General features: G+C 45.3%; 1 protein-coding gene and 2 non-coding genes across 6 annotated transcripts in view; 2 read left to right on the top strand and 1 right to left on the bottom strand.

Moving 5' to 3' along the window:
• LOC144493066 (serine/threonine-protein kinase PAK 3) overlaps positions 1–26,605 on the bottom strand; it is a 240,624-nt gene that overhangs the window by 148,953 nt on the left and 65,066 nt on the right. For 2 of the 4 annotated variants that reach the window (XM_078211929.1, XM_078211931.1), the window contains exon 2: positions 3,333–3,423. The exons of the other annotated variants lie outside the window; for them this stretch is intronic. The gene's annotated coding sequence lies outside the window, so the exon portion shown is untranslated. The remainder of the gene's footprint in view (positions 1–3,332; positions 3,424–26,605) is intronic. 4 annotated transcript variants of the gene reach the window in all.
• On the top strand, positions 5,735–5,848 carry trnal-caa (transfer RNA leucine (anticodon CAA)). The gene is made up of 2 exons: positions 5,735–5,772; positions 5,803–5,848. It is a non-coding gene; the product is annotated as a tRNA-Leu (tRNA).
• Positions 6,726–6,924, top strand: LOC144493272 (U2 spliceosomal RNA). Its single transcript, XR_013497715.1, has one exon. It is a non-coding gene; the product is annotated as a U2 spliceosomal RNA (small nuclear RNA).

The following is a 26,605-nucleotide window of genomic DNA, read 5'->3' as shown; positions in this document are numbered from 1 at the left end:
CAAGTAGGATTAAAACCAGTCAGTCCATAGCCAGCTCAACTGCTACTAATCCTGTTCTTTATACTCCACCTTGAAATGCCCATCTCCCACTCTGTGCCTGATCTTCAGCTCTCAAAGATAGCGTTAAGCCTTCAGTACTCTGAACTCACAGTCTGCAAACAACTTGAAACCAGTGTATCCTCCCTGTGGCCTCACTGGTGCAGGAATACAGTTGTATACATGGATTCACAAACGGGTTGCTGCGGTTATGGAAACACATCAATGGCTGCACACTACCACAGCAAGCTGCGTCGATACTCTAAACTGGCAGCTAAAAATAGGAAAACAGGAAATAAAATAATATGGGGAGGCTGGGCTGAAGCGGGAAACGGTGCTGGGACACTCAGCTGGAGGGAAGCTAAGGGATCATTCAGAATTCCTATTCCTTTCTGCTGTTCAGTGACGTCTCCTAGAAAATGCAACACAGAGGTCAGGTGTGGCCACTGACTACTGAACTGTCTGACAGTCAATGTCGAAGCATGGTGGAGCAGTAATACAGTCAGACAGAAGGTTCAGGAGAGGGGAGAAAGAATTTTAGTGGAAGATATATAGGGACACGGTTTATACAAGTCTATAGATGTGTTGCATTTACAAGGAGGCATTAAAAGGTCACATGTCTTTCTACCCTTCCCTTCAGGAACATACAGAGCAACCTTCTAGCCATCTCAATAAATAATTGAAGTAGCCTCTTGGAATTAGCGATTTAATGCACAAAACAAAGCCATTTGAGCTGAATTTTAAAGTAAAGTTTATTTATTAGTCACAACTAGGTTTATATTAACACTGCAATGAAGTTACTGTGAAAATACCCTCGTTGCCACACTCCAGCGCCTGTTCGGGTACACTGAGGGAGAGTTCAGCATGGCCAATGCACCTAACCAGCACATCTTTCAGACTGTGGGAGGAAACCGGAGTACCCGGAAGAAACCCATGCAGACATGGGGAGAACGTGCAGACTCTGCACAGACAGTGACCCAAGCCCAGAATCGAACCCGGGTCCCTGGCGCTGTGAGGCAACAGTGCTAACCCACTGTGCCACCCACAAGGTGATTGGCTTGGGGGTGTGAGGTGGATGGGCAGCAAAACCATGGGGAGCTGTTTCAACAAGGCTCTCGACACATTCCTGCCACTTGGGAAGTTTCCCCAGGGATGGGCCAGGATGCCTATTAAATGCTCACTGGAGGTGGGCAGTCTATTTAAATACTTAAGGCTCCAATTAAGAGTAAACTTTCCACCTCACTGAGTGGTGGAGAGGCCCCCTGCTGTGTGGGGAGGTTACAAGCTCCATGGAGGTGACCTCCAATTGCCTCCAGGTTAGGAGGCAATTGGAGCTGGAGGCTCCATGCTCCAAAGAGGGAGTCGCCAACCTCTGGATCAAACGTACCAGAGGTTATTCCAGAAGAGAGGCAACAAAAGATGGAACTGTGACCCACTATCTGTGATCTTTTAATATCTCCTTATAGACCTAACACATCCGTTGTTCAACAAATCAGATTCTTACAGTTTTCTTCTCCTGAACCTTCTGACTCACAGTGGTACTGATCCACTCTGCCTAGACAATGAATCCAGACAGTTCAATAGTCTGTGGCACCATGGCCACACCTGATCTCACTAACAGTAAGAGCCTGCATGAGTAGTCACTCGGAATTGACCATTTAAATTTATGGCTTTGAGGCCGCCTCCACATTGAGGTGCCCTCGCTGTGACTGACCTGCCTCAGCAGCACCTACCTAAGGATGGGTAATAAATGCTGGCCAACCAGCGATGCCCATATCCCACGAATGAATGAAACTGCCAGCACTGTGAAAAGACCAGCAGCATAGGGGGACCTCCCCATTGTCCTTAATAGGAGGCCACTGGTGTATATACATTTTTTTAATGCATAAGTGACACTAGTTTCTAAGTGTACAGGAACCTGGTTTTCAAGCTTTTATGCAAATTTTAAAACATCCACACCATGCTTCAGCTCCAGCTTCCAGCAGCTTCCGTGTTGTCAGTTTAATTCTCTCTGAGTCACTGCACCAGGCTTAACTAATCAAACACAGTGGCATCAATAGTAAACAGACTTAGCATAATCAAACACAGAACAATTGAATCATTGAACACTACAGCCATCTCCAGGAAGATCGCTCCCTCAAATCTGGCTTCTGGCAAGCGTGAGCTTGGGATTCCCATTTGATCCTCACATCAGCTCATGGGAAAATGTGTTTGTGACATTTTCTCAAAGGACAGTTAGCGTTGGCAGACAGGGTTTTTAAAAAATTTGCTTAAATGTGAGCATCGCTTGGCAAGCCTGGCTCATCCCGAGTTGCCCTAAGAAAGTGGTGGTTAGGTCACTTTCCCACCCAAGAGAGAGCTACTGGGAGGAAGGAAGATTTGCCAATCTGAGTTAAGCTCTGCTCTCGGGCAGTGTGTCAGATTGTCAGGGCTGAAGCAACCTCGGTTTTGTGTTTTTAAAAAAAGGATTTATTTCAATCACACCTCAGTGAGGCAGTTTAAGGCATTTTTCTATTTCGACCATGCTGTATAAGTGATTGTTGTTGATGTTATATCCAGACAGGAGTTGGAACTCAATACGTGTATGACTCCATAGAGTCTGATCATTCTCTTGCTTTACACAAGTGCTCATTCATCACCCAGAAGCTGAGATTTCCTCACAACGCCCTCAATGGCTACGATTTCACACAAATGTCTATACATTGACATACTTTCCAGCGAGGAGAGGGCAGCACAGTGGTTAGCGCTGCTATCTCACAGCGCCAGGGACCCAGGTTCGATTTTGGCCTCAGGTCACTCTCTGTGTGGAGTTTGCACATTCTCCTCATGTTTGCATGGGTTTCCTCCGGGTGCTCGGTTTCCTCCCACAGTCCAAAGATATGCAGGTTAAGTTGGCCAATCAGCTAAATTGACCTTAGTGTCAGGGGGACTAGCAGGGGTTAGGGGGATAGAGCCTGGGTGGAATTGTTGTTGGTGTAGGCTCAATGGGCAAAATGGCCTCCTTCTGCACTGGAGGGATTCTATGATTCTTTTCCCTCATCTTTCAGGAGGGGTCGAAGCCAATTTGCCACATGCCTTAACCAACGTCACCCATCACCCCTCCCCACTCTCTCTGTAAGATCACAGTATCTGGGTGAAACCATAGGCACCATCTCGGTCCATGTATTTCAGTGTCTGAGTGCCACATTCAGCCACCGATTGTCAACTTGCTTTTTATTTAAAAGTAAGGCATGCCTTTATGAAGTTTAATAGCAATGCTGTAAAGTATATACATTATAGATATATAATTGAATTACCTGAACCAAGTCCAGTTGGCACATGTACAGTTCACCTTCTAATCTCCAAACCCACAAGGCTGGTCTGCACTAATCTGCAAATGTTGGGTTCCTACGACACGGAAAAGAAACCCAACATTGTGTATTTTTTAAAGAACGGTATCCTTATTGCTTATTTTTATTTTTAATTGACTTTTTCTGCCAAAGAAAGAAAATTAGGATGGCTGCTACATCACCCAATCACTGGGAGCTGCCAAGGACAAAAAGAATCATTTTCTTGGTTTCTGTAACATCGCACCCCATTATGCCCAGAGATCTACTAACAGACTCATATCCCATCTGTGACTGTTCAGGCCAATTTCAAAGGAAATTACAGGGATGTCATTTGCATGTGATAAGCCAACCTTGCTAGCAAGAGTCAGTGGGTCAGCCAAGACAATGACTCCCAAACATCAGATCCTCAATATAGATGGCAACCCTGTCAACAGCTAATGGCCGAGGCATTAGCAGTCTTGAAACCAAAACCCAATTCCAGATGCTGGATAAACGTCACTTTTGAAGTCATTATGGAGAAGGATAGATCTGGCCTTTTGGATAGGTTAATATTACACCTTTGGCCTTTGCCTGCTGTTTTAACATCAACTGGACAGAACTCCAGCAGCCAGTCTAAGCAGTCTAATCTCAACAAAGCCTGTTTGATTCTAAAAGTGTGTCCCTCCCCTCTCTGTAACACAGAAAACCAGCTTCAGGAAGCATCAAACTGAATACCATGGAAGGAGGATGGAAGGGTTAATTTTTGAGCACAGTAAGAAGTCTCACAACACCAGGTTAACGTCCAACAGGTCTATTTGGAATCACTTAATTTTTGAGGTACTACAATTTTCTCTTATACTAAGCATCCCTTTACTAAACCTGTGGAAAACTATTCCCTTTCTCCACTAACAACAGGGCTGATGTTTTTTATAGGAGTTCTCCCGGTCTGCTGTGTAATTTTGTGTTCCCTAAAGATTGAGGGTGGGCACATGTAATTTGGTCCACTGTTAATGCTGGGGCAACCCAGTGCATTCTGTATCAATGTGTTAGAAAAGGCAGATCTGCACCATTGCTACTTCACATGGAAATTGTCAGTTTTGTTCTCATTTGCTTAGATTAGATCATTACCAAGAAGACAGAGAGAGAGAGAGATCTGTGCAAACAGGAAACAAGTGCAATTTCTCACCAACATGTTTCCACAAGTTACGTGTTTACAGAAACTTATTAAACAAATTTGTAAAAAAAACTGAAGGCAATAGAGAGATGAAGGTCCAGTATTACCACCAGCACAAGCATACTGGGCCAAACAACCTCATTCTGTGCTATGATTTCTGATATTGCCATTAAATGAAAACAAAATGTTGATGAAAGGTCATACCAAAAACTTTTGTGTTTTGCATTTTCAGGCCTTTTCATTCTTATTTCTAATATCTAATGTTACCTGGAAAAGAACACTAACCTTTACAATGTATAATGGCAGCAATATTGCCCCTACCAGTTAGGCACCAGAAAACCTGAGGGCTTCTCCGACACCAGCAACAACTGACGTTTCTAGATCCCTCTAACATCTCGTGGTGTTAGAAAACCAAGGCAATGCACAGAGGTGTAAGAATAACATGGACATGGGGCCAAAGAAGCCACCAAAGTGCCAAGTCAAAGAAGTGGACTTTCAGAAGTAGAGAGGAGCTTTTGGAAGGAATGCTAGAGTAAAGTTCTTGGGTTGTTGAAGGCACATCTACCAGTGATGGATCAAAGGGAAGAGACATTGCAGGAGGACAGAGTTGACAGAGTTGACAGTTGTCCAAGGTTACAAGGGGATTTAGCCTTGGGAATGAGAACGTTAATCTCCATGAAATGAGAGCTGGAAGCCAATGTAGGTCAACGAAGAGTTTGGGAATTGAGGTAGGATGAGGGGATGAGCGTGTTGGATGGGTTGATGGTTATGTCAGATGGGGAGCCAGTCTGGAGTACATTGGAATAGCACATCTGGAGGCAAAAAACCTCAGGATTTCAAGCAGCAGAGGTAGGGGGAGGAGTAGACAACATTTCAGGAGGTGGAAGTTGAAGGTGGAAGACGGAATGTGGGTTGCAACTGGAGAGTCAAAAGGACAAGACGCTCCTAAACAGTTTGGTTCGGCCCAAGATAGTAGCTAGGGAGAGGGATAGAATCTGTGCTGTAGACATGGATGACAACTTCAGGCTTTCCAATGTTTAGCTGGAGGAAATTACAGCTGATCCAAGACTGGAGGCCAAAGGAAGAATTTGAAAAAGGTCAACATGTCCAAGCTAGTGTGAGTGGTCTGAGACATGGGGAAAGACTAAGCGACACATGCAAAGCCTTTCAGCTCGAGAAGGAGGGGCAGGAAGATGATCTTATAGGAATGGTGTGTGTCAGGATGGCCGAGTGGTCTAAGGCACCAGACTCAAGGAGTGAAGTCTTTCCGCCATAAGCTGGCTGTTCTGGTCTCCAACTGGAGGCGTGGATTTGAATCCCACTTCTGACACACTCTTTTTCTTTGTTCTTTGGGTAGTAGTTTTAGGGGGTTTTAGTTCCGACGGGCAGCATGATTGGTGCAGGCTTGAAAGGCCAATGGGCCTGTTCCTGTGCTGTAATTTTCTTTGTTTTTTTTTTGTTCTTTGTTGAATGATACATAATATTAATGAGATTCAAAAGGTGGATCCAGAAAATTATTGCAAACTATTTGGAAGAAAAGGTCGAGAGGACATAGCTTCAAATGAGCAAAACGGAAGTTCTTTGTCAACCAAAGAACAATAGTTGGAATGGACTTTTGGAAAGAGCAGTAAACCCTGGAACTAAGAAACAATTTGATATTGCAATGGAAATACTCCAGAGTATTTCTGGATGGATGAGGTTCCACGGCTTTATTCAAGAGACAAAATGCAGATGATAAACCAGGGCGAAATGAATGGTAGGAAGAGGTTGTGTTAATATCAGCATAGATTTAATTATTAACCTTGGGTTTTTCAGCTTTGATTGTATATTAGTTCAGTTCTACTGCAGCAAGGGGCTGAGCAACAGAATTAACTCATCATGCTGATTAATGAAAGGTGTTTAAACAACTTAAGTACCTGGGAACTATCTCGTCAGAAGACGGTGAGTGCCATAATGAAATCAAAGTTAGAATAACAATGGTCAAAAAAAAAACATTATCCAAATGGAAAGAATTGTTTAGCACAGGAATAAGTGGGGATTTTAAGATAAACATCATCAAGACTTTGATTTAGAGTGCCTTGTTATACAGGGCTGACACTTAGGCAGAATTTAATGTGACTGATGCAAGTCCTATCCACCAGCTGGAGAAATGGTGAGAAACTTGCTTCACTTCCAATGGGATAGGACTGATGGAATAAAGTCTTCCCATCGCTTCTCGGCCTTTTGGCTAAGATCAAGTGTAGTATCGACATCCTGCACTCGTTTGAAGTCATGTGGTTACACTGATGCTTCATTTGAAGCAATTTTTTAAAGCGGCATCTCGGCCTTTTGGCTAAGATGCAAATGAGATCAAGCCTTGGAGGAGGTGCAATGCCTGCTCCAATCAGCTTGGATCATGTAGATCAAGCCCAGGACAGGAAGTGAGAGGCCTGTCTTGTCAGCTTGGATCGGGAATGTCTCACTTGCTGAGACTTTGAATTGGACTTCGATTGGATTGAGTTGGACATATAAACAAAAAAAGTCTTCCTCAGGCACTTAACTGGCCACCAGCAGGCCTCCGCAGGACTTAGGACTCAAAGGTTGGAAATCCAGCCCCACCACCGCCACCCCCACCAGCCAGAGGTGGAGGGGGGCGGGGGCGGGGGCGGGGGGGGGGGGGAGAGGATTTCCAATGCCAGCAGCCCCATCAGGAGCGATGGCCACAAGCAGCAGCTAGCGTCAGAGTCTCCACCAGGGATCATTGATGGGGAGAAGGTCATGAGAAAGGGCATGGAGGAGTTGTAGCACAACATTTTGGTGGCTTCAGGGGGTGAGATGGTGGCACAGTGGTTAGCACTGCTGCCTCAAAGTGCCAGGGACCCAATTCCAGCCTGGGGTCCTGGGTTCGATTCCCAGGTTGGGTCACTGTGCGGAGTTTGCATATTCTCCCCGTGTCTGCATTGGTTTCTTCCAGGTGCTCCAAAGATGTACGGGTTAGGTGGATTGGCCATGCTAAATTGCCCCTTAGTGTCCCAGGATGTGTAGTTTAGAGGGATTACCAAGATAAATATGTGGGGTGACGCGGATAGGCTCTGGGTGGGGTTGTTGTCGGTGCAGACTCGATGGGCTGAATGGCCTCCTTCTGCACTGTAGGAATTCTTTGATTCTATGAATTGGTGTCAATGGGGGGAATTTTACCATTTTGAGTCGAAGTGCCAGATCTGGGCGTCAAATAGATCCGCGCCTGGAATCCTCTTTCCTGCGCGCCCATACACGTTTTGCCGGCTCCGGCCCGATCCACACTGTGGGCGGGGCTTAGCGCTGGCGGACCGACTGGAGCTCTGAACTGCGCATGCGCAGTTCGAAAAAAATCTGACAGAGCGCGCCCGGGCGTGAAAGAAAAAGCAGAAAGCGGAGCGGCTCTCTAACGATCATCCTCTGGTTGTGGGGGGAGGTGACATCTCATCCCCTGGGTGGGGGGCGGGGGGTGCGAGGAGAGGGGGTGTGACCGATCATCCCCTGCAGGGGTGGGGGGGAGGGGAGGAGAGGGGGTTTGACGTATCATCCTCTGGTCGGGGGGGGTTCTGCTGCGTGTCTGCGGCCGATCCCTCCTGGCATCATCACTGGTTCACTACCAGCCACAGCCATCTCTCCCGCTCTCTCGCACCTGCAGGGAAGAGTAATCTTTGGCTGGTAGTGTCCCAGTGATGGTGCCAGGAGGGATCGGCTGCAGACAGGCAGCGAAGCCCCCCCAACCAGAGGATGAGACGTCAAACCCCTCTCTCTCCCCCCCTCTCCCCCCCAGGGATGATACATCACATCCCCTCTCCTCCTCCCCCCCCCCCCCCCCCGGGATGATATGTCACACCCCCTCTCCCCGCCGCCCCCTCAGGGGATGATATGTCACACCCCCTCTCCCCGCCGCCCCCTCAGGGGATGAGACGTCACACCCCCTCTCCTCCTCCTACCCCCCTCCCGCCCCGACCAGAGGATGACCTGGGTCAGAGAGCCGTTGCAGTCTCTGACCCCGCTCTTCGGAGGCTGCAGCAGCGACTTCAGACTTTTATCTTCAAGGTCGGTTACAGCGCGGACGCGGATCGGACCAGAAGACGGTAAAGTGGGATTTGGCGGTAGGGTTGGGCGTGCGGTTCATTAAGTCGATTTAAATGCATGCAAATGCATTTAAATCGTCGGGCTGCCCGATTCGGGCGCGCGCCGGACCCGTGCCCGAATCGGATGTCAGTAAAGCCGTGATCTGCTCGGAATCGGGTGCAGATCGCGGTATAGGCCCGGCGCCCAACTTTACCGCGATTTCACGCCCAATAATTGGCGCGAAGTTTTGGTAAAATCAGGCCCAATGAGTTCAATAATAACCTATTTCATATTCTGTTAGCGGTGAGCAAGTTTCCACTCTGGGCCTGTTCCAGCCTCTTGACATAATCACAAGAGGTTTTTCCACCTGAGAGACTGATATGTGACGTCTGGGCCTGGTCACAATAGGTAACATTAAATCCAGATTTTGGCCCTCCAGAAAAGTGGACATCCAAAGCTTAGAAAAGTGTGAAATATGGAGGAGGGTTGGAAAGAAAATTAAAGCAATTAAGTTCTCAGGATGGTGAAGGAGAAAGAATTGTCAGTGAATAGTATTAGGGGAACAAAGATTGGATTGGCCATATTCTAAGGCATGAGAAGGGGGTGATTGAAGGAAGATTAGAGGGATGTAGACCAAGAGGGAAAAAAGGAATGATGTTAGATAACGTCAAATTGGAAATGGGAGGAAAGCCAGGCTCCCATTGTGGATGGGGATATCCATCACAGGGCTGCCATTAGCTGCAGCTGTGACCTGGTAGCTGGAGGAATGTCTCAAAGGCATCCTCACGTGCTGGTCCCTTGCTACCGAAACCTACAGGCCAACTGGAAATTTTCCAATTGGCCTCTAATCCATGGCCTTAATTGGCATCTCAATTAGTTTGAGCAGCCATGTGCCAAATGGAGGCAAGTAGCAGTTCAGACCCCAAGCCAGCCTTCCCAAAATGGCGGGGGTGGGATGGTGCCAGTACACTTTCACATGTTACAGCTGCCCCATTCCCACCCCCACATTGGAGCAAAAGTCCTGCCCTATATCTCCAAAGTAAGAAGTCTACCAACACCCTGGTGCTCCGGTTTCCTCCCACAGTCCAAAGATGTGCGGGTTAGGTTGATTGGCCATGCTAAAAAAAAAATTGCCCTTAGTGTCCTGACATGTGTAGGTTAGAGGGATTAGTGGATAAATCTGTCGGGATATGGGGGTAGGGCCTGGGTGGGATTGTGGTCGGTGCAGACCCGATGGGCCGAATGGCCTCTTTCTGTACTGTAGGGTTTCTATTTCTATGATTTCTATGACTATCCAAACATTCAAGATTTCAAGAAGAAATTAGATATAACTCTTCGGGCTAAAGGGATCAAGGGATATGTGGGGAAGGTGGGATCAGGATATTGAATTTGATGATCAGCCATGATCAGAATGAATGGCAGAGCAGGCTCAAAGGGTCAAATGACCTCCTGCTGCTTCTAGTTTCTAGGTTTCTATCATTTTGCTCTTCCATGCCTTTTGAACATCAGTGAATATTTCAATATTTCCAATCCAATTACACAATTCTTGAATCATGAGAGTTTTGGAAGATTATGACTAATGCTTTTCCTCACCTGCTTCTTTTAATACCCTGGATTGGAAACCATCATGCACTCCATTGTGATTTAGCTATTTTATGCTGTACTGTTTTCACTATTAGAAGTCTCACAACACCAGGTTAAATTCCAACAGATTTATTTGATATCACAAGCTTTCGGAGCGCTGCTCCTTCATCAGGTGAGTGGAGAGCTGGGTTCACACCTCTTTAACGTGTGATTATCTCTCTCTCCACTCGCATTGTCTGTATCTGTAAAGACTTGATTACCTGTAAAGATTCACGTACCAAGCATTGTCTTGCAATTGTGTCTTTGTCTATATATGCCGTGTTTGTGAACCCAACTCTCCACTCACCTGATGAAGGAGCAGCTCTCCGAAAACTCGTGATACCAAATAAACCTGTTGGACTTTAACCTGGTGCTGTGAGACTTCTTACTGTGCTTACCCCAGTCCAACACCAGCATCTCCACATTATGTTTTCACTACTATTACTTGTTTTGAATCCAATAAATTCCACCCCCTTATTTTTTTAGATTCTCTTCTACCACAGGTATTTTGCCCTGTTTCTTTGTGAAATCTGCCTTTATCCTGCTGTCAATGATAGTATCAGCTGTGTCTGTTTTAATAGGCCCCACAACTCCTCAGCCACTCTCCTCTTAATACCTTTCTCAAAGCTTTTACCATTCGCCTTGATGTCACTTGCAACATTTCTTTTTCATTTCCCCTTTATGCTGCTTTTGGTGTCCTGTTGCTTTCTGTATTTCTCCCAGTCTGCTGGACTGTCATTTTTTTGTCATATGTGTAAACCATTTCCTTCAGCTTCAGACTGCTTCTAACCTCATATGCTGAGCGTTGTTGCTTGATTGCGTAAGTGGAACTTTTGCTCTGTAGGGGTTAGAATTTGTAATATGTCCTCGGAGGCAGAAGTCACTTCACCAATATCCCTTTATTTACAAGTGTGACAACAGCATACAGAGTGCTTACAGTTAGCAGTCTACACTCGGAGTCCCAGAGGAACTGACACGCCTGGTTAAATACAAAGCAAAAGGCTCCCTGATTGGCCATTAATTTGGCCCTTAATCAGGAAGTTCATATTCTAACAGGCCCATCTCAACTGTCTGATTAAAGTCATTCCAGTATTGACATTGCATTGTGCTAAAAACTCTTGCAAAATACATTTGTTTTTTATTGATTTACCTATTAAATGCTCAACCTTGTTTAACGTGTTTAGGTTATGCCATAAGTTCAAATCCTTTGAGTGTGCTCCTTCCCCCTTCTCAAACTTAATGTCAATTTCCAACATGTTATGTTCTCTGCTTGTAAGCTACTCTCTTAAGTGCCAGATTTTTAATAAATTCTAGGGTCCTCCATCATGGCAAAAATTCCAGGAATAGTGAAATTTCTAAATGCCTTCCTCCAAAGCCGGCATTTCCCATCATTATGGGGTGGGATTCAGCCAGGGTTTGCACGTGCGCAATTTGCAAAGATAGCTAGCCATTTAAATCACCGGCTGCTTCCAATGAAGTAAGATTTAGCTAGGTCAGGGGTGTGAAACCAAGAGTGTGCAAATTAGAGCAGATAAGAGGGGATCTGACCTTGGCAAATTCATTCGCATAGCCCTTTGGAGAGGGCACTGGGAAATCTTGGGTGAGGTCAGGCACCTTCTGAATTGTTAAAAGTGAAATTGATTGTGTGCTTTTTATGCACAAACTCATGGAACCATCAACTGTCAAAAAAGTGTCCATCTGTCAAGGAACTGTCAAAAATGTCCAAAGATACTGGAAAAGTTTGCATGGAGGGTATAAGGGCAATGGATGGGGGTATGGTTTAACGTGAGTTGGCTTGGAAGAGTGAGGAGTTGGCATTGATGGGGCACTGGGAGTGTAGTGGCGGGGCAGAAGGGGAATGAAGGATGAGGATTGTAGTGAAGTTTTTTGTTTTATTATTTTTTATTTAAACACAGTGCTGGAGCACAGAGACAGACCTTCCACCCAGCCCGTCTCCGCACCCAACAGCCTCTGCACTCATGCCAGAGTCGCCCGCCTAGATTCCTACTGTGGCCTATATCCCTACCCCGTGACCAAAATTCCCACCTGTGGATGGACATTTATGAAGGTTGGCTTCACAGAGCCCAGGGAATCTCCCGTCTCTGTGCATCCAATCCGGGGACAAAAATCATAGCCTAGCTCTTTACTCATTACTAAATCCAGTCTGAAATAAACATTTTGGCTCTGATGTTAACTGGGAGCAGGGGACAATGTGGAAAAGGCACAATTAAAGGATCCCTTGAACAAGGGGCATGCCCCTCCTGCTTATACTGCTGCACTGTTTCCCATCCAATAGTTGATCAAATGTCTAGGAAGAAACACTAATGTGAGGAGGCCATGGCTGGGGAGTTGTGTGGACAGATTCAGTATCGGTTCCAGGCTGTGATCAGGATTGTGTTGGGGGTGGCTGGGGAAGAGGAGATGGTTGGTGAGGCTGGAGAAGCATACTGGTGGACATGGCCAAGGCTGGAATGAGAGGTCATGGGCAGTGATCTGCGCTGTCCTGAGAGAGACTGAAGGTTTCCGTGAGAACTGGTGCAGGGGATTTGCTGGTCCACCAGGGCTGCTAAAAGAGCAGATCTTCAGCACTTAAGGAGTCGCTACCTTCCACCTTTGATCTGCAGCCAAGCAACTGACAGCTCTGGCCTCCCCTCATTTCCAGTTAAATTTATGTCACGGCACCAGTTCTGTCATAAAATCATAGAATCCCTACAGTGCTGAAAGTGGCCATTCGGCCCATCGCGCCTGCACCGATAATAATCGCACCCAGGCCTTATCCCCGTAACCCCACGTATTTACCCTGCTAATCTTCCTGACATTAAGGAGCAATTTAGCATGGCCAATCAAACTAACCTGCACATTTTTGGACTGTGGGAGGAAACCCACGCAGACACAGGGAGAATGTGCAAACTCCACACAGACAGTGACCCAAGGCCGGAAATGAACCCGGGTCCCTGACGCTATGAGGCAGCAGTGCTAACCATTGTGCCACCATGTCATTATGCTGTGTCTTTGGAATCCAAATTGGAATCCCACCTGCCATTTGTAGCAACCTCGGTGAAGGCCTGGTTTCTGGATATTAGGGCAGAATTGAGGTTGGGTTAAGCATCCCAGATTTTTAACCAACATCCACCCAGGAGGTTAAATTCAAGGCGAATGTTTCAGAAAACTGTCCTTCCACATTTATGACTTGAGTTCTTGCTCACTTCCCACTATGTGAGAAAATTAAAATCTCCTCTTATCATGCTTTTTCCTTTATTCCATGCTTCCCTGATCTCTCTACAAGGCATCCTGCTACATCCCTGCTGTCAGAGGGGCTAGACTTACCTGAGACATGCATCCTGTGCTGTTTCCAATTGTGTGGAACTAGATCCCACATCTTCAAGAGAGGAGGAAAGAGAAGAAAATTAACAGGGGAAATCAGGATTTATTTTATTCATTCATGGGACATGGGCGTCACTGGCAGGCCAGCTTTTATTGACCTTGGAGGGCAGTTGAGAGTCAAACACATTGCTGTGGCTCTGGAGTCAGATGTAGGCCAGACCAGGTAAGGATGGCAGATTTCCTTCCCTAAAGGACATTAGTGAAGTAGATGGGTTTTTCCAACAATCAACAATGGTTTCATGGTCATCAGAAGATTCTTAATTCCAGATATTTTTTATTGAATTCAAATTCCACCAGCTGCTGTGGCGGGATTCGAACCCAAGTCCCCAGGACATTAGCTGAATCTCTGGATTAATTGCCTTGTGATAAAGCCACCAGGCCATTGCCTAGAATTAGGATAGAACCACTAATGGATCAGCAAAATAAACACACAAGATGATATTGAAATGGCAGTGCTGCAGAACACATACTCTGGGTAGAATTTTAGGATTGGGAGCATCTTCAAAGCCCACTGCCATTTAGCGCTCATTTGAGCGTTGGTTGGCAATGGACAGGACCTCCATCCGTCTTTGGAATTAAGTCCCAACCATGACAGCTGTTGGCCAATCTGATTGGCTGACAGCACTTCAACCGGGCTAGGCACAGTACTACAACTGCCACAAGTGGTGCGACAGTGCTCTGCCTGGGACTCAGTCCCAGGACTGTTAGAAAGTTACGTCCCAGGCACTGGGGGGATTGGAAGGGGGGGCAATCGTGGCTTTGGGGAGGGTAGGTATAGGTCACGATGGGGAGGGTGCCCCAATTCAGAATGGGGCCTTCAGGCTGAGTTGCACACTCAAGATGGTGAGAATATTTTTCCTCTGTTTCCCACCCTACTTGCACCTGCCAACCTAAACATTGAGGCTGGGAGGGAAAGGGCCTTTAATTGACCATTAAGTGGCTACTTAGGAGTCTTAATAGATGAAAGGGCAGGTCCCCCACCCAAGGCCCTGCCTGTCCAAGCATAAAATTGTATCTGGGTCTGGGCTGGCAGGTTCCCAGAGAGAATGCCGTCCATCTAATCACGGGGGGTTTTTCAGTTCTCATTAGAGAGGCTAATAAAGAGGAAACTACTAAAATACAGAGGTCAAAAGCAATGTCATTACAGTAAAAATGGAAAGAAAGGAGAATATGATACAAACTAGCCAAAGTTAAAGAGATCAAAGCACCCAATCAAAAGTGTATGGCACCCAGAGTTAGCTCAAAGAAACTAAGGCAGAGGTGGCAGCTATACCATATATAAAAATTCAATCGCCAAGCCTGGCAGCTCAAAGTAGAAAAGTCACCCAGTCAGGTGGCTCCACACAGAGGGTGGTGAGTGTCTGGAACAAGCTGCCAGAGGTAATAGTAGAGGCAGGTACAATTTTGTCTTTTAAAAAGCATTTAGAGAGTTACATGGGTAAGATGGGTATAGAGGGATATAGGCCAAACGCGGGCAATTGGGACTAGCTTAGTGGTTTAAAAAAGGGGCAGCATGGACAAGTTGGGCTGAAGGGCCTATTTCCATGATGTAATCCTCTGTGACTCTATGACTCTAGGTGGGGTGCATCCCAGGCCACTGAGGAAAGTAAAGGTTGAAATGGGAAGATGGTGGCATGGTGGTAATATCTTGGGACTATTAATCCAGGGACACAGGCTATTGCTCTGGGGACATGGGTTCAAATCTCACCACAGCAGTTGGTGGAATTTAAATTCAGTTAATAAATCTGGAATTGAAAAGCTAGTCTCACTAATAATGACCATGAAACCACGATGAATTGTCATAAAAATCCATCTAATATCCTTTAGGGAAGGATATCTGCCATCCAAATGTCTGAGATCATGTACAACCGACTCAAGAACAGCTTCTTCCCTGCTGCCATCAGACTTTATACTATGTTGATCTTTCAATATACCCTGGCTCTGACTGTAGCACTACATTCTGCACCCTCTCCTTTCCTTCTCCTCTATGTACTCTAAGAACGGTATGCTTTGTCTGTATAACGCACAATAAACAATACATTTCACCGAATCCCAATACATGTGACAATAATAAATCAAATCAAATACCTGGTCTGGCCTTTATGTGAATTCAGAACCCAAAGCAATGTGTGGCTGACTCTTAACCGCCCTCTGAAATGGCAGAGCAAGCCACTCAGTTCAGGGCCAATCTCATTTCAGGGCCTATTAGGGATGGGCAATAAATGCTGACTTGGCCAGCAGCGCTGTGATCCCATGAAAGAATAAAGAACAAAACACTGCAAGTTCTGTCCGCAAGCTTTTAATTTTTCTTGGGTTGAAAATGTTCCATGCGTGTTGACAAAAATGGGAAGCGCAATCAGGCTGATAATGACAGGCCAGTTAGCCTGCTGTCACTGCTGGGGAAGTCGCTGGTTGCCATAATCGAGGGCAAATTTTCACTTGAAAAAGTGAATTAATAAACAACAGCTAAAAGATAAGTCATTCCTGATAAATGTGATTGAGCTATTTGAAAAAATAAATGCAGATGGTTGTTGAAGGTAGTGCAATTGATGTTTTGCATTATAATCAAAAGGTGATAATAATTGATAAGTGACACATAATGGGCTGATTAGCAAACCGGAAGCCCATGAGAATAAAGAGGCAGTGGCAAGATCATTACAAAATTAATTTTGAACATAATTCAGAGAGAGGTACCAAACATGTGTTTTTCAGACTGGAGAATCATAGAATCACAGCGCAGAAGAGGCCCTTCGGCCCATCAAGTCCCCACCAACACATTAGAAACACCTGAACTCCCACCTAATCCCATCTGCCAGCACTTGGCTCATAGCCTTGAATGCTATGATGAGCCAAGTGCTCATCCAGGTACTTGTTAAAGAATGTGAGGTAACCCACATCTCATCACCCACCCAGGCAGCACATTCCAGACCGAGGCCACCCTCTGAGTAAAAAGGTTTTTCCTTACATCCTCCCTAAGCCTCCTGTCCCTCACCTTGAACCTATGTCCTCTTGTGACTGACCCTTCAACTAAAGGGAATAGTTGCTCCTTATCCACTCTGTCCATGTGTCTCATAATCTTGTACACCTCGATCAGGTCGCCCCTCAGTCTCCTCTGCTCCAACAAAAATAACCCAAGCCTACCCAACCTCTCTTCACAACTTAAATGCTCCATCCCAAGCAGCATCCCAGTGAATCTCCTCTGCACCCTCTCCAGCGCAGTCACATCCTTCCTATAATCGGCAATCAGAACTGCACACAGTACTCTAGCTGTGGCCTCACCAAAGTTCTATACAGTGATGTTTCCCAGGGATCAGCTTTTCTTTGATATATATATATTAAAAAGAATATAGTGGAAGAATTTCTCTCTTCAACACTGTATTAGCCAGAAGCTGTGCTCCTCCTCAGCCTTTTCCAAAACACTCTCATTGTATAGTCACAACATGCCTCTCTCTACCCATCAGCAGTCCGATCCCTTGGCCATGACTGTTCCCATTGTAAATGTAGGAAGCATAGCAGCCAATTTGCACGCAGCAAATTCCCACAAACAGCAATGTGATACCGGCCAGCTAATCTGTCTTTGCAACATTGATTAAGGGTAACTATTACCAGGACACCAGGAGCTAATGCAGTGGGATCTTCCACACCCACCAGAGAGGGCAGACACGGCCTCGATTTACAGTCACAATCAGAAAGCGGCACCTCTGACAGTTCAACACTCCCTCGGTACTGCACTGGAGTGCTATCTGCTGTAATTTTGTGTGTTATGCCAGGGAGTGGGTCTCGAACCTCCAACCATCTGGCTTACATGCAACAGTGTTACCGACTGAACTATGGCTTAGAGTGGAATATCATTAAAAAATCTTACTAATACTATATCACCCACACTAACTAGAACCATATAAAAGAAATCTCCGCCTTTAGATTTCCCACCGGTGAATTCTTTATGATCTTTTTGCAAAAGCAATTTCTCAGCACATTTATTATTGAAAGGAAGATATTTATTTATGCATAATCAAGGCCTGTAGAAATGATTTATTTCACTGCTTGTAATAAAACCAGATTTAATGGAAAACATTGCTACTAAAAATAACTTGCTCTGCAGAAGGAAAAGCTAGTACTCAATACTAAAACAGAACAATTTGCTCCAATAACTTGCATTATGAAGCACCTTTAATGTCGAGATCATCCAAAAGTGCTTTACAGAAGCACGATCAAAAAGAAAAATGGAAAAGTAGACAAGTATGATTTATTGGGAGACTCCTTGAAAGAATCAGCACGGGCGTGAGGGGCTGATAGGTTCTTTCCAGGCAATGACAATCTCTAACTAGAGAGAATCTAACCATCTCCTCTTGACATTCAATAGCATTTTTCTTGCTGAATCCCCACAATCAACAACATCATGGAAGGGTTACTGTTGACCAGAAAATGAACTGCACTAGCTACATAAATACTGCGGCTACAAGAGCAGGTCAGAGGCTGGGAGTTCTGCAGCAGGTTATTCACCTCTTGATTCCCCAAAGCCTGTTCACCATCTACAAGGCTCAAGTCAAGAGTGGGATGGAATACTCTCTCCGCTGGCCTGTATGACTGAAGCACCAACAACACTCAAGAAGCTCGACCACACCCAAGACAAAGCAGCCTACTTGACTGGCACCCCATCCACTTTCTCCACCATTCATTCCCTCCACCATCAACATACAGTGGCAACAAAGTGTACAAACTATAAGAAGCACTGCAGCAACTCACCAAGGTTTCTTTGACAGCACCTTCCAAACCTGCAATCTCCACCAGATAGAAGGACAAGGGCATGGTGACACCACCACCTGTAAGTTCCCCTCCAAATCACTCACCATCCTGACTTGGAAATATAACTGCCGTTCCTTCACTGTCGCTGGGTCAAAATCGTGGAACTCCTTCCCTAACAGCACTGTGGGCGTACCTACACCACATGGACAGCAGCGGTTAAGGGCTGCTCACCTTCACAAGGACAATTCAGGATCCTGACCTAGCCAGCAACACCCACATCACAATAAAACATTAAAATAAGATAACCTGTCCAGCCAAGTGATTTAATTTTTTGCACCCCTTCAATACTACGATGCAGAGCATGACCCCAACAGTGACCTGAGGAAGGTGAAATTCAGCAAGTACATGACATTCTTGTTGGAGAGTAAATGTTGGAAACTGATAAAAATGCCAAAGGTGGCTGATAGTTACAGAAGCTTGAGTTTGGCCCTCATGCTGAATGCAGTTAGACACTGATAAAACTGCCTGGAAAAACTCACTGGATAAAGCTACAATATTGCACCATCTGAGCAGACAGGCAGTGGTTATTTTCCCCGCCAACTAGACCATTCCCTGTGGCCCCAGGCAGCAGTTTCTTCATCCCCAAATTTAATGATTGTGTAGCCACTGCCTGGCAACTTTCAAGTTATTTTGGCCAAGAGGTCTTCCAGCAACATACTGTTTAAATGATGACAAAACGATCTACACTACAGCTCCCAGATTTGTGGTGGTGTATCTATAGGTTCAGTTTTGGGGGTTTGTGGTGGTGTATCTATAGGTTCAGTGTTAGGGGGGTTTGTGGTGGTGTATTTATAGGTTCAGTGTTAGGGAGGTTTGTGGTGGTGTATTTATAGGTTCAGTTTTGGGGGTTTGTGGTGGTGTATCTATAGGTTCAGTGTTAGGGGGATTTGTGGTGGTGTATCTATAGGTTCAGTTTTGGGGGTTTGTGGTGGTGTATCTATAGGTTCAGTGTTGGGGGGGTTTGTGGTCGTGTATCTATAGTCAATGAGTCACATTCCCACCTGGGACTTCAAATTGACCAAATTATATCATATTGAAATTCACAAGTATTTCTTATGAGTTATAAACTAAAGTATTGTCTAATCTAGAAGCAAGACATTACATAATTTAACCAATTGTTAGTTTTGCTCAGAGTTAATGACATTACTATTGCATTATGCCTTATTAGCTATAACAGTATGTGGCATAATTAAAGGATTAATCTAATGCTAGAGGATTCAAAGGTAACATGATTTAATCTCTTAACATTTTCTCTACTCTGTAATCATGCATCCCAGTTTTCTTGGAGCCGAGAACGTTATGTTGATCTGCACATTGGGTCATCTTCATTTTTTTGATCAACACTCCTTACGGTGCATACTTAATGCAGGCGGTAGGGATCTCACCTACTCACTGGAGAATCAGTGACAGTTCCGTGTCGCCTCCTTTAGAGAGGGCCCATCGGTTTTATACGTCTCTCAGATGTTTAAGTAGCCAGCAGCAGGACGACTTCCCAGGGGTTAACCATTGTTTCTGACCGCAAACCACTTTTGGGTCTTTTTAAAGAAGGCAAGGCTATTCCGTCAATTGCATCGGCAAGAATTCAGCGTTGGATGTTAATCCTCTCCGGCTATGAATATACCTTCAAGCACCTGCCTGGAACCCCACACATAGCAAATGCAGACGCACTTAAGTCGCCTACCTTTGCTAAGGACTGTTCCACCACCCCCAGTATCACAGGAAATTGTCATGGCATTGAATTTCTTGGACACGTTGCCAGTCTTGGCGAAACAGATCAAATACTGGACCAGTTAGGACCCACTGCTGTCCAAAGTGAGGCACAGGATACTAATGGGTTGTGCCAATAAGCCAGTTTCTGAAGAGATGAACCTGTATTTTATACGAAAAGATGAGTTGAGTCACCAAGATGGCATCATACTTTGGGGAGAAAGAGCAGTCGTTCCTGTTCCAGGAAGAAAGATTTTCCCAGCTGAATTACACAGTGCCCATCCAGGTATATATAAGATGAAGATGCTCGCCAGGAGTTAAGTCCAATGCACTGGCATTGATGCTGACAATGAGAGTTGAGTTAAGCACTGTGAACAGTGCCAATGGCACTGATTGCCCACTGCAGCCCACTGCACCCTTGGTAGTGGCCTTGCCGCTCATAGGTATGAGTCCATATTTTGGTCCATTCATGAGCACAGTGTGTTTACTCCTTGTTGGTGCACAAAGTGGATGGAAGTGTTTGAGGTGAAGTCTCCAACATCCTACTCTACAGTTGACAAATTACACCAATGCTTTTCCACCATGGAATATCTGAAGTGTCTAATAATGGAACAGCCTCACAAGTGCTCAGTTTCAGATCTTCACCCTTGACAAGCTTACAAAGCACATTAGTCTTACCACCTAGCATCCAACAGACTAGCTGAATGAGTCATCCAAACTGAAATGAAAGTCAGTGTTACCACATAGGCACTGATTGAAGTGATCACATAGGCACATCTAAAAGATAGTGGGGCAGCAAAAGTGGGGTTAATACAGGAAATTGTTGACAGCCTCTGATTAAGCTGCTTAGCAAAACAGAGGAAAAAACATTTTCATAGCATGCACGGTGGCACAGTGGTTTGCACTGCTGTCTCACAGTGCCAGGGACCCGGGTTTATTTCCGGCCTTTGGTGACTGCTTGTATGGAGTTTGCACGTACTCCCTACACCTGCGTGGGTTTCCTCTGGGTGCTCTGGTTTCCTCCCACGCTCCAAAGATGTGCGGGTTAGGTTGACTGGCCATGCTAAATTGCTCCTTAATGTCAGGGGAACTAGCAGGGTAAATTCATGGGATTACGAGGATAAGGCTTTGGTGGGATTGTTATCAGTGCAGGCTCAATGGGCCAAATGGCCTCTGGAGGGATTCTATGATTCTATGCTGAGCATCGCTGGCAAAGCCTAGATTTGTTACCTATCCTTGACTATCTCATGAAGTAGGTGGTAAGCTGCCTCCTTGATTGGCTGCCATCACATGCAGGCCCAGGTTGGCTAAAACCAATTCAAGAGTTCACTTGAGAGGACTTTGGACCCAGTGCAGCATACCCCTATCAGAATGCAAGATTTTCAATCCAGTCCAATTCCCCTCCCCCAACATACACCATCCAGCTGAAAACTCACCAATTTGATCGCATTGAATGCTACCACGCAGCAAAAGGCCTCGGGTCGATAGTGGTGGTTCTTCTTCACAGCCTCCTCGCACCGTATTTTATCTTGCCCTGTCACCATGCAACCCCCACTACCAAACACAATACTAGATAAACGCTGAGTCATGCTATGAAGGTGAGAATTTGAATCAAACTAGGTCAGCTGAAGAATAGAACTTCAAAAATGTTTTAATTTAAATTTTCTAATCTGAACCATATATTGTGTTCACATGAAGCAACTATAATCTAAAAGATGCAGAATGATTGATTTCTGACTTTGGATTTTGCCGTATTTATAAAGGGTCGGTATTCCTGCCCAATGGTTCAAAGATGCTCTAGGATGGATGGGGAATGGAGGTGGGAGGAAATGAGGTAGCAAGGCAGGTCGACAATAGTCCTGATGAACTGTGTAAGGAACCATTGACTCTTCCTTCTGAGGCTGCAGAACAGGATTCTATTTGAGGGAAGTATACCTATTCTATCCAAATGTAATGAAACAGTAAATGATCAAGGAATCTTGCTAACATCTGAAACTGCTTCTGTGGATTAATCTGACATACGGAGCAAGCAGGAGGTGCATGCAGTAAGCAGAAATGAACAGACTGGATTTTACTTTTAATGAGGAACGTGTTCAGGCAAATCGTGATATTAACTTGAAATCATGAGCACAAGGTTCTGGAGAAACTCATTCATGATCCTCCGTAAATATTCATAAGGCTTTCAATATATTACCCCTGAGGAAGTTAGAACCTATGGCACACATGGTCAAACCTTGCAATGTTTCTGAGATTTGTATTCCAGCTTTAAAAAGATAAATGATGGATTTGCTGAATGCCCCACTGCCTCTGTGAAGAGGAGCAAGGCAAAATTATCCACGGTTCTCCACCTCATTCAAAGTCATCAATAATGTGCTCAATTCACTGTCAGGTCTGCCAGTACAATTAGCATGGCCAATGCACCTAACCTGCACATCTTTGGACAGCTTACAAGCAAAAACTGAAGCAGGAGAATCATCAAAGAAAGTCGTGCAATTTTGGTCTGAGGAATTGGATAATCTTCTACGGGGCTACTTGGAGTCATTGGACTGGTCAGTATTTAAAAACTCTGCGACCAGCCTGAACGACTACGCCATGACAGTAACTGACTTCATTAATAAGTGTGTAGACTGTGTGCCAAAGAAGCAAATCCGTGTGTTCCCCAACTGGAAACCATGGATGAACAGGGATATCCACTGCTTGCTGAAGTCCAGGTCTGAGGTGTTCAAGTCAGGCGACACTGACCTATACAAGAAAGCCAGATACGATCTAAGGAGATCCATCAAAGATGCCAAAAGACAGTACCAGACCAAGCTAGAGTCCCAGGCTAGCCACCCCGACCCCCACCAACTATGGTAAGGTCGGTAAGACATAACAAGTTACAAGATGAAGGCATGTAAAATCGCCGGCTCCAACGCACCCCTCCCTGATGAGCTCAATGCATTCTATGCCCGTTTTGAGCAAGATTTCAGCGAGAGCATGCCCTCCACCCTGGAAGCCCTGGATGAACCTGTAACTGAGGTCACCATTGCAGATGTCAGAGCAGCTTTCTCGAAGGTCAACCCACGGAAAGCGACTGGCCCACATGAGGTACCTGGACGAGCACTCAGATCCTGCGCGAATCAGCTGGCGGGGGTATTCACAGACATCTTCAACCTCTCTTTACAACAATCTGAGGTCCCTATCTGCTTTAAGAAGATGACCATCATCCCGGTACCTAACCAAAACCAAGCAGCGTGCCTTAATGACTATCAGCCGGTGGCTCTGACATCCATCATTATGAAGTGCTTCGAAAGGTGAGTCATGGCATGAATCAATTCCAGCCTCCCGGACTACCTGGATCCACTACAATTTGCTCAGCGCCGCAACAGGTCCACAGCAGGCGCATCTCCCTGGCCCTGCACTCAACCCTGGAACACCAAGATAACAAGGACACCTATATCAGACTCCTATTTATTGAATACAGCTCCGCCTTCAACACTATTATTCCCACAAAACTCACCACCAAGCTCCGTGGCCTGGGCCTCGGCTCCTCCCTCTGTGACCGGATCCTGAACTTCCTAACTCACAGACCACAATCATAAGGATAGGCAACATCACCTCCTCCAAGATCATCCTCAACACCGGTGCCCCACAAGGCTGTGTTCTCAGCCCCCTACTATACTTCCTATACATCCATGACTGTGTGGCCAAATTCTCCTCCAATACGATTTTCAAGTTTGCTGACGACACCACCATAGTGGGTCAGATCTCAAACAATGACGAGACAGAGTACAGGAATGAGATAGAGAATCTGGTGAACTAGTGCGGCAACAATAATCTCTCCCTCAGTGTCAACAAAATGAAGGGGATTGTCATCGACTTCAGGACTAGAGGAGAACATGCCCCTGTCTACATCAACGGGGACGAAGTAGAAAGGGTCGAGAGCTTCAAGTTTTTAGGTGTCCAGATCACCAACAACCTGTCCTGGTCCTCCCATGCTGACACTATAGTTAAAAAAGCCTACCAATGCCTCTACTTTCTCAGAAGACTAAGGAAATTTGGCATGTCAGCTACGACTCTCACCAACTTTTACAGATGCACCATAGAAAGCATCCTTTCTGGTTGTATCACAGCTTGGTATGGCTCCTGCTCTGTCCAAGACCGCAAGGAACTACAAAAGGTCGCGAATATAGCCCAATCCATCACACAAACCAGCCTCCCATCCATTGACTCTGTCTACACCTCCCGCTGCTGCGGCAAAGCAGCCAGCATGATTAAGGACCCCTCGCACCACGGACATTCTCTCTTTCATCTTCTTCCGTCGGGAAAAAGATATAAAAGTCTGAGGTCACGTACCAACCAACTCAAGAACAGCTTCTTCCCTGCTGCCATCAGACTTTTGAATGGACCGACCTTGCATTAAGTTGATCTTTCGCTACACCCTAGCTATGACTGTAACACTACATTCTGCACTCTCTTGTTTCCTTCTATTTGAACGGTATGTTTTGTCTGTACAGCGCGCAAGAAACAATATTTTTCACTGTATGCTAATACATGTGACAATAATAAATCAAATCAAATGTGGGAGGAAACCGGAGCACCCGGTGGAAACTCAGACAGAGATGGGAAGAGTGTGCAAACTCCACACAGACAGTGACCCAAGCCCGGAATCAAACCCAGGTCCCTGGAGCTGTGAGGTAGCAGAGCTAACCACTGTGCCACCTTGCCACCCCTTTGTGGCAGATGTGGAAGTAGCTGTTCCAGACATTCTTGATAGTATCATGGAGTTCTGCTTTACAGATGATATTGCATTGTTTGCAAACTCACCTGTGAGTTTAATGCACAATTTTTGACAATGGATTAATCATTAGGACATGATGCTTTTATGTAGGTCAAAACAAATGTAAAAGCTATTAAACACATGGATCTGTGCTGATTGTCCACTTAGATATCTGCATAATATTGATTAAATTATGTTTAAACAAGTGATGAGAAGGAACAGAAGAAAATCACAGGTGAATATATTCAATTGGAAGAGAATCCATTTCAATGTTTTGAGAAGGGACCGAGCACAATGTTGACTTGGAAAACAGTAAATGAGCAATAACAGGTCCTCAAGGCAAACATAATTCAGGTACAAACATATTTCAATCAGGAGGAAAGATCTGACACACATTATGTTAGTGCTCCCTGAATGACAAAATATAAGCCCATTAGACTTAGGAACAGAAGTAGGCCATTTCAACCATTAAGTTTGCTCCACCATTCAATGAGATCATGACTGATCTGATATGATAATCATCAATTCAACTTTCTTGCCTTATCCTCATAAAAGTTGGAGTGTTATGGTAAGGTTATATAAGGCATTGGTGAGGCCGAATTTGGAGTATTGTGTACAGTTTTGGTCACCTAGTTACAGGAAGGATGTAAATAAGATTGAAAGAGTGCAGAGAAGGTTCACAAGGATGTTGCCGGGACTTGAGAAGCTGAGTTACAGAGAGAGATTGAATAGGTTGGGACTTTATTCCCTGGAGCGTAGAAGATTGAGGGGAGATTTGATAGAGGTGTATAAGATTTTGATGGGTATAGACAGAGTGAATGCAAGCAGGCTTTTTCCGCTGAGGCTAGGGGAGAAAAAAACCAGAGGGCATGGGTTAAGGGTGAAAGGAGAAAAGTTTAAAGGGAATATTAGGGGGGGTTTCTTCACGCAGAGAGTGGTGGGAGTGTGGAATGAGCTGCCGGATAAAGTGGTAAATGCGGGGTCACTTTTAACATTTAAGAAAAACTTGGACGGGTTCATGGATGAGAGGGGTGTGGAGGGATATGGTCCAAGTGCAGGTCAGTGGGACTAGGCATAAAATGGTTCGGCACAGACAAGAAGGGCCAAAAGGCCTGTTTCTGAGCTGTAATTTTCTATGGTTCTAACCTTGATTCCCTTACTGATTAAAAATTTATCTCAGCCTTGAACATTCTCAACAACCCAGCCTCTACAACCCTCTGTGATAAAGAGTTCCACAGATCCACTACCCTCTAAAGAAATTCCTCCTGATCTGTCTCAAATGGGCAACCCTGTATTCTGAAATTAGGCCATCTGGCCCTAGATACCCCCACAAGGGAAACAACCTCTCAGTATCTACCCTGTCAAGCCCCTGAGAATCCTATATGTCTCAATAAGGTCACCTCTCACTCTTCTAAACTCCAATGAGTACAGGCCCAATCCACTCAACCTCTCCTCATAAGAAAATCCATCCAAACCTGGGATCAACATAATGAACCTTCTCTGGACAGCCTCCATTGCCAATATATCTTTCTTTAGATAAGGGGACCAAAACTGTTCACAGTACTCTAGGTATGTTCTAACTAGTACCTCGCATAGTTCTGGCAAGACTTCCCTATTTTTATACTCCATTTCCTCTGAAACAAAGTGCAACATCCATTTGCTTTCCCAATTACCTGCTGGACTTGCATGCTAGCTTTCTGTGATTTATGCACGAGGACCCCCAAATCCCTCTGTGCT

The sequence above is a fragment of the Mustelus asterias genome, chromosome 4 (assembly GCF_964213995.1).
Source record: "Mustelus asterias chromosome 4, sMusAst1.hap1.1, whole genome shotgun sequence".
NCBI classification, from domain to species: Eukaryota; Metazoa; Chordata; class Chondrichthyes; order Carcharhiniformes; family Triakidae; genus Mustelus; species Mustelus asterias.
Note: the sequence above shows the minus strand (reverse complement) of the source record. Positions and strands in the feature narration are given on the sequence as shown.